Source organism: Artemia sp. Qi Xiang Cuo, chromosome 12 (genome assembly GCF_049724085.1).
Source record: "Artemia sp. Qi Xiang Cuo chromosome 12, ASM4972408v1, whole genome shotgun sequence".
In the NCBI taxonomy this organism is placed as follows: Eukaryota; Metazoa; Arthropoda; class Branchiopoda; order Anostraca; family Artemiidae; genus Artemia; species Artemia sp. Qi Xiang Cuo.
In genome coordinates, this window is record NC_142805.1 from 34,656,651 (window position 1) to 34,662,650 (window position 6,000).

General features: G+C 30.4%; 1 protein-coding gene across 2 annotated transcripts in view; it reads right to left on the minus strand.

Annotated features, from left to right (window-relative positions):
* LOC148946053 (uncharacterized) overlaps window positions 1–6,000 on the minus strand; it is a 349,628-nt gene that overhangs the window by 213,490 nt on the left and 130,138 nt on the right. The gene's annotated exons all lie outside the window — the stretch shown is intronic.

Genomic DNA, 6,000 nt, shown 5'->3' on the forward strand with positions numbered 1-6,000 from the left:
CTTATATTATTTTGTATTTTCAGTAAAGCTCAAGTTTTCTATACTCCTAGAAACACAAGGAAGCATAATAAGTTGGTTTATTTGTACTAGTTTTATTGATATATATTAGATTGCTCCTTACTTCCCTTGGAAAACCCTTGTTTTTTAGACTAATCTTTGCTCGTTTTTATTCAAATTTAATGTAGAAACAACGCTGCCATAATCTTTTTTATTTATACGGAGTAATTTCTGTTTATTTTAAGTTTTAATGTCATTCCTTATTTTCAGTTGAAAACTTATGGAGCTGTTTAAGAGCGCATTTAAAAGCTTATATTTATGCCTAACCGCTTTTAATAAATTTCACTTGATAGCAAATTCCCGTAAAGTGCACTTTCCGTTTTCCCACCCTTTTTTTCAAATGAAAAATGTGTCTTTTTCAATGAAATGACCAAAAAAGGTGTTTTTCAAAACGTAGCCAGGAACAAAAAACTAAAGGGGCAAGGACGTCCCTTCTAATCAATTACCACCATTAGAACTAGGACACAGGATTTATCGTTGAGTGAAGTTTGAAGATTTAATTCAAAACTGTTGATCATTCAAGCTTAATTTTAGGTAGATTTGTAGCTCAAAAGTTTTTAATTTTAGTTAATTTGTTTTTGCAATAATATTTTCCTTTTAAGAAAAGTAGGTGATTAATGAAACTTACTGAGAGGGTTTAAAGGGGAATATATGTGAGGGGTTCTTATAAACCTCCAATTAAGAGCTTTGGACCATGATAATTGCAATGGTACCGTTTTACGCTTCCAAACTCTTCCACTTAAGAAGTGGCACAAAAAGTGCCGTTTTTAGGGCTATATGGCAACTATAGATAGTAAAATTGATAAAAATCACGTAGATATGAGTAGTAGCTGTAAAATGAGTCTTCCCGGGATATGCTTGGGAAAATGAGTGCATCACATTTGCAAAAATAGTGGATTATCTAAAAAGTAATGATAAGAATGGACAAACCATGATTGAAAAAAAATCTAAGGAGGAGGCCTGGACGAGGAACCTGCGGGAGGTGTTCTTGTTATGTTATAACATAACTGTTATAAACATAACTTGTTATCTTTGTTGGAAAACTTTGTGCTATTAGAAGAAATTTATTACTGCTAAGAAAAAAACTGTTACTTCTAAGAGAAATTGAAATGTTTTAAGTAAAAGTTTATTACCATTACGGAATAAGATGTTACTTCGATGGAGAAAATTTGTTAGTGATAATGAAACTTGCTACTTCTGGCAGAAAACTTGTTATAATAACGAAAAATTGTTACTTCTAAGAAAAATTTGGTATCGTTGACGGAAAACTTATTACTTCTAACAGATAACTTGTTATCAGTTACAAAAAATTGGTACTTCTATGAGAAATGTGTTATCTTTGACTGAAAACTTGCTGCTATTCGAAGAAATGTGTTGCTGTTAAGAAAATACCTGTCACTTCTAAGAGAAATTTGAGTGTTTTAAGTAAAAGTTTGTTAGTATTAATGAAAATGTTGATGCTTTTAAGAGAAAATTTGTTAGTGTTAAGGAAATCTTGCTACTTCTGGCAAAAAACTTGTTAGCATAATAAAAAAGTTGTTACTTCTAAAAAAAATGTGGTATCATTGCCAGAAAACTTGTTACTTCTAACTGATAACTAGTTATCAATGATGAAAAATTGTTACTTTTAAGAGATTTTTATTATCGTTGACGGAAAGATTGGTGTTATTAGAAAAAATATGTTACTGTTAAGAATATACCTATAACTTTCAAGAAAAATGTGATTGTGTTAAGTATATATATGTTAGCATTAAGGAAAGAGTTTTTATTCCGATTACAAAATTTTTTAATGTTAAGGAAAGCTTGCTACTTGTGTAAAAAAACTTTTTATCATAAAAGAAAAAATTGTTACTTGGTATAATTGACAGGAAAATTGTCAATTTAAGAGAAATTCGTTATCTTTGATGGAAAACTTGGTGCAATTAGAAGAAATTTGTTACTGCTAAAAAAAAAGTTTTAGTTCTAAGGGAAATTTATGTGTTTTAAGTAAAAATTTTTTAGTATTAAGGAATAAGTTGCTACTTCGATGGAGAAAATTTGTTAGTGATAAGGAAAACTTGCTACTTCTGACAGAAAACTATTTGTCACAAAGAAACAATTGTTACTTCTAAAAAAATGGGTATCATTGCCAGTAAACTTGTTACTTCTAACTGATAACTTGTTATCAATGATGAAAAATTGTTACTTTTAAGAGAAATTTATTATCATTAAGGGAAAGGTTGGTGTTAAAAAATATGTTACTGTTAAGAAAATACCTATTACTTGAAAGGGAAATTTATGTGTGTTAAGTAAAAGTTTGTTAGTATTAAGGCAAAATTGTTACTCTGATGAGAAAATTTGTTAGTGATAAGGAAAACTTGCTACTTCTGGCAGAAAACTTGTTCTCATAAATGAAAAAACAATGTTACTTCTAAAAAAAATTTGGTATCATTGACAGAAAAATAGTCAATTTTAAGAGAAATTTTTTATCTTTGATGGAAAACTTGGTGCTATTAGAAGAAATTTATTACTGCTAAGAAAAAAAAATCTTACTTCTAAGAGAAATTTAAGTGTTTTAAGTAAAAGTTTATTAGTATTAAGGAATAAGTTGTTACTTTGATGGAGAAAATTTGTTAGTGATAAGGAAAACTTTCTACTTCTGACAGAAAACTTGTTATCATTGCCAAAAAACTTGTTACTCCTTACTGATAACTAGTTATCAATGATGAAAACTTGTTACTTTTAAGCGAAATTTATTATCATTGACCGAGAGGTTGGTGTTATTAGAAAATATATGTTATTTTTAAGAAAACACCTATTACTTCCAAGAGAAATTTGAGTTTGTTAAGTAAAAGTTTGTTAGTATTAAGGAAAAGTTGTTACTCTGATGAGAAAATTTGTTAGTGATAAGGAAAACTTACTACTTCTGACAGAAAACTTGTTATCATAACCGATAAAATTGTTACTTCTATGAAATATTTGGTATCATTGACAGAAAACTTGTCACTTGTAGGAGAAATTTTTTATCTTGATGGAAAACTTGGTGCTATTAGAAGAAATTCGTTACCGCCAAGAAAAATAAACTTTTATTTCTAAGAAAAATTTAATTGTTTTAAGTAAAATTTTATTAGTATTAAGGAATAAGTTGTTACTTCGAAGAAGGAAATTCATTAGTGATAAGGAAAACTTGCTACTTCTGACAGAAAACTTGTTATCATAAGGAAAAAATTGTTACTTCAAAGAAAAAATTGGTATCTTTGACAGAAAACTTGTTACTTCTAGCAGATAACTTGTTATCAGTGAAAAAAATTGAAACTTCTATGAAAAAATTTGTTATCTTTGACGGAAAACTTGGTGCTATTAGAAGAAATTTGTTACTGTTGAGAAAATACCTGTTACTTCTAAGAGAAATTTGAGTGTGTTAAGTAAATATTTGTTAGTATTAATGGAATATTTTGATACTTCGAAGATAAAATTTGTTAGTGTTAAGGTAATCTTGTTAAAAACTTGTTATCATAACGAAATAATTGTTACTTCTAAAAAATTATGGTATCATTGCCCGAAAACTTGTTACTTCAAACTGATAGCTAGTTATCATTGACGAAAAATTGTTTCTTTTAAGAGAAATTTATTATCATTGCCGGAAAGGTAGGTGCCTTTAGAAAAATATGTTACTGATAAGAAAAAACCTATTACTTCTAAGAGAAATTTGAGTGTGTTAAGTAAAAGTTTGTTAGTATTAAGGGAAAATGTTGATACTTCGAAGAGAAATTTGACTGTGTTAAGTAAAAGTTTGTTAGTATTAAGGGAAAATGTTGATAATTTAAAGAGAAAATTTGTTAGTGTTAAGGTAATATTGCTACTTCTGACAGGAAACTTATTATCATAACGAAAAAATTGTTACTTCTCAGAAAAATTTGGCATCATTGACAGAAAACTTATTACTTCTAACAGATAAATTTTTATCATTGTAACAAAGTGTGCAAATATTAAATGTGAATTTTTTGTTCCAAGTATCTTTTGAAGAAATGCTAAAAAACAGTTGAAAAAATTATCATCTTTAAAAAAATAACAAAAAATAAATAAAAAACTTCAAAAAACCATAAAAAATGGGGGGGCCCTAAAAGTTGGGGGTAGGGGGCCCCTTGGAGATTGGAGATAGGGGGACTTTTGGATGTTGAGGTACTTGGTGCTTAGGGTCATTGATGGTTGCGAGCCTTGATGCTTCAAACCTATAATCACCTCACTACTTTATTTCTAAGGATTTCTAAGGATTATTCTAAATTTCCTCATTAAAATTCTTTTCTTGCCTTCTACATCTCTATTAGTATCAACTTTTTAGTATGCTAGAATGTAAGAACATATTTTATAATGACAACATTGCTCGATTGGTATTTGTGTATTATACCGAACACAATTGGGAAGTAGAGCTAGGTCAACTCACAAGGTCATCTTGATATCAATTCAACTTGATACTTTCAACTCCATTGCTAAAAACAATATTTCATATCATCCACATCCCATATTGTGTACATGTCCATTATAGCGACCACAGAGTTTCACCCCAAATCATCCTCCAAAATGTTGATTAATTTGTTTCGCCCAAATAATCCCTATAATGTCGATTAATTTGTTTCCCCCAAATAATTTCTTAAACGTAATTTCTGAATGTTCCTTTGTTTTGGCATCCCTGCGCTGTCACAATTAAAATTCCCAGGAAACAATTCCCGCGTTAAATATATTCAACCTGTCTTGTATCTCGTTTGAATTTCTGAAAATTATCCAAGGTGATCCTAGTTACACTATTAAGGCTTCGAAATAATAATTCCGGAATTCATCGCTAAGCCTAAAGACCAGAGAAGCCATATTTAAAAATGGAATTTCTTTCTCTTTAGAGTCCCGCATAATTCCTAGAAATCAAGTGATGTCATTTCTAATTCCGTTAATGGATCAATAACATTCTACTCGCAGTATTCAGTGCGCATGCGCATTTTCCCCTCAGTATTCCAAGTCCCATGATTGACATAGAAAGAAGTGTGGTCTTGTTCGTACAGGAATTGTAGCTCTTTGATTGGCTGAATCTTGTTCGTGTAGTAATTAGAGAAGGGTTCCTACTTATATGCTATATAAAAAATCTCTCTACAAGTTCTGGTAGCCTGCTAGCGCCACCACTTAAGAAATGGCACAAAGTTCCCTTTTAGTGCCGTTTGGCACATACAGATAGCGTACTTTATAAAAATCAGGTAGATGTAAGAAATAGCTTTTGAATGAGCTATTAAGTATCTCTGTATGATGTTCTGGCAACCCGCTAGGCCTGGAGATAAAAAACAGAAAAAAACGAGACAGATCAGTGCTACCGATACAAACATTTCCTTGTTGTTCAAGGAGGGGGACTCTTATTTCCCTCTAACAGGTTTTCGACCATGATGATACCAATGGTACACTTTTCATTTTGATCTGGCACCATTTTCGAGGGGTTTAAGGTTTTTTCGAAATCAACATAAATTTCTTATTGCAATAAATTTTTACTTTTAAGACGAACCGAAGTAATAGTTTCCATTCGTGAATCAGTATCAGATGGCAATTTTTTTCACTAGGCTGTTATTTTCAAGGCACGTTTTTTAACTTTTAGTTACTATGGGCTGTTGTTCGCTCTTTACTAGGTTGCAGCTGCCGCTGCAACCATGATTGTATAGATGATGAAGTCTGAAATATTACAAAAGATATTTAACTGAAATTTAGGGTTTTCAGTCTTTCATTGGCTCAATTTTTTAAAATGCAGTTCCCATTATATTAGAAGGATATTAACCCATAAGAAGACTTTTCCCTAAATTTGTAAAATAGATTATCCAATCTATAATTTCTTATAATTTATGACTGAGCAAAGGTAAAAGGCTCAAAGCATTTCCTGTGCATCATTTTGATAGGGTGGCATAAAGGGCGATAGAAGCAATTGGGCCATAT